The sequence below is a fragment of the Bos javanicus genome, chromosome 2 (assembly GCF_032452875.1).
Source record: "Bos javanicus breed banteng chromosome 2, ARS-OSU_banteng_1.0, whole genome shotgun sequence".
NCBI classification, from domain to species: domain Eukaryota; kingdom Metazoa; phylum Chordata; class Mammalia; order Artiodactyla; family Bovidae; genus Bos; species Bos javanicus.
The window spans coordinates 105,993,957-105,996,282 of NC_083869.1; the positions used below are offsets into that span (position 1 = coordinate 105,993,957).

The 2,326-nt window shown below is 53.6% G+C and overlaps 1 non-coding gene across 1 annotated transcript; it reads left to right on the top strand.

Moving 5' to 3' along the window:
• Window positions 1–887: 887 nt before the first annotated feature.
• TRNAC-ACA (transfer RNA cysteine (anticodon ACA)) lies at window positions 888–959 on the top strand. Its single transcript has one exon. It is a non-coding gene; the product is annotated as a tRNA-Cys (tRNA).
• The last annotated feature ends 1,367 nt before the right edge of the window (window positions 960–2,326 follow it).

The window sequence follows — 2,326 nt, forward strand, 5'->3', positions numbered from 1 at the left end:
GAGGCAAGTTTGGGGACAGGTGGCCCAATTCATCACCTCTCAATTGAGATCCAAGTGAGTGACTGCTGCTTCCTCCTGCTTGACCTGTGCCTGTCACTGAGCCTGCGCAGATACAGAGCGAAGATCCAAAATAAAAAGCCCTTCCAAAGATAAATGGCCTGGACGGGAAAGGGTTGTGAATTCAAAGAAAGATGGAAAGAAAATGTCAACTTTCAGGGGCTACCATCTGTCTGCTCTTGGCTGGAGGTCTCTACAACAGGCGACTAGGCTGGAGCCAGGGGTGGGGGTGCCATAGGTGGGTGGGGGAAGGAGCACATTCATGGTCAGCCTGGGTCTCCTCTGTGAGCATGGGCTGCCTCTCCTCCCCCAGGCCCAGCCTAGTTCTACCTCTGCTTAACCTCCAAGCGCAGAAGCCTGTCCTCCCTGCCCCAGGCAAGGGGTAGAGACCTCCCAGGCTCCCCTGAGGCCTCCTCCTCATCCAGGCCAAGCTGCCCCCCGAGAATCCAGAGGGCAATGACAAGCTACCCTGTGTCCTCTATGAGGATTCATCACTCCCTAGGCAAGGGCAGTGCCGTCCTCAGCTTGTGGGTCAAAACACACATCCCGAGGGGCTTCTGGCCTCCCCCAGCCAGGCTGTAGAGCCCTCACTCATGGTCTGTCTCTCTTCCTTCAAAACAGGGCTTGAGTGATGGAACCGACCCCAGCTGGGTCGCCTTGGTAACAGGGGTGCTGACTCTCCCTCTCAGTGTCTCTCAGTGTCTCTGTGTACCTTTCTGTCTCAGTGCTGTGGGCAGGTGTATCTCTCTCCATCTCTCTGTCTCCCAACCTCTCTCTCAGTCTCTCTCTCTACCCCTCCCTCATTTAATGGGCCTATCTCACAACAGACTTCCCTGGTGGCTCAGATGGTAAAGTGTCTGCCTACAATGCAGGAGACCCAGGTTCAATCCCTGGGTTGGGAAGATCTCCTGGAGAAGGAAATGGCAACCCACTCCAGTATTCTTGCCTGGAAAATGCCATGGACAGAAGAGCCTGGTAGGCTACAGTCCATGGGGACATAGCTGAGCGACTTCACTTTCACTTTTCACTTATCTCACAATAAGGCAAGCAGCTAGGCTTGCTAGTCTCAGAAGCAGACCTGCCCACAGTTGCTCAAGCTCTGTCCCAGGGTGCTAAGAGGTATTTCATGACAAGCATCCTAGGCTCAAACCCACTGTTCAGGGGGCTCTGGGTAGAGAGGAGATAGCAGAGTGCAAGGTGGGTCCATCTGGGGACCCTGCAGACAAATGGATGCACAGTGCTGGGCTGCCCACTTCCCTCCCCTGCACCTTTACACTCTCAACCCTGTAAAATGAAGATGGTAGTCAGAGCACCTACCTTCCAAGTTTGTTGTGCACATTAAATAAGATAAATGGGGGTGACTTAGCACATAGCACTCAAATGCTCACAGCTTTTATCATCCTTTCAACTTGAGGTTAGGGGAGGTCTCTCAGACCCCCAGAAAATGACAGTTCTCTTGGCAGACACTACAGACTTTATGGTCTGGCCCAAAGGCAGTGGGGAATGCCAGAAGCTTTGGGAGGGTGAGAGAGAAGTGTGGCTCCATCACCATGCTGAGGGGAGACTGTCTGGGGCAGAGCCTTCACCATCCCATTTTGCAGATGAGGAGACTGAGGCTCTTCACCCCAAGCCCAGCAAGCCTGCCCCTTCAACAAGTCAACTTGGAGTTTAGCAGAAATGATCAGGGAGTGCTGGGGAGCAGTGACTGAAGAAGGAGGCAGGATTCTGAAACACCCCCTCCACCGACCCATCCCCGGGGTGGGGTGGGGTGTCCACCTGGGCGACAGGCCTCAACACTGACCAGTCCTGTAATTCCCCTGAGTTTTACGTTTTCCAAATCCTGCCTCTCCCCTCCTCCTTCCCCCTGGAAAGCCATCGTAGGCAGGCCTCTCCCAAGCCCCTGTTTACAAAATTATAAGCTTCCTTTGTCCCCAGCCTCCTCTGGTTACAATAATACTCGTCAGCTCTCCAGCTCTCCAGTTTTCAGGGGCATGGAAAATGTGACTTCACTTCTCAAGGATTTTCTGCCTTAACAAAATGGTATTGGGGAAAGAAAAAGAAAAAGAATGATTTTTGCCCATCCTTGGGAGAAAAGGTACCAGGGATCCCGCCTCTCAGCCGAGAGGTAGAACCAGAAGGCCCCAGTGGGTCCGGCAGAGATGGCCAAGGGACCTCGCTTACCCCACGGGCTGGGTGGGCTCTGAGGGAAGCAGGGAGGGAAAGTGTCCCTGAAGAGAAGTTTCAAAAGTGCAAGTAAACTCATCTGCCT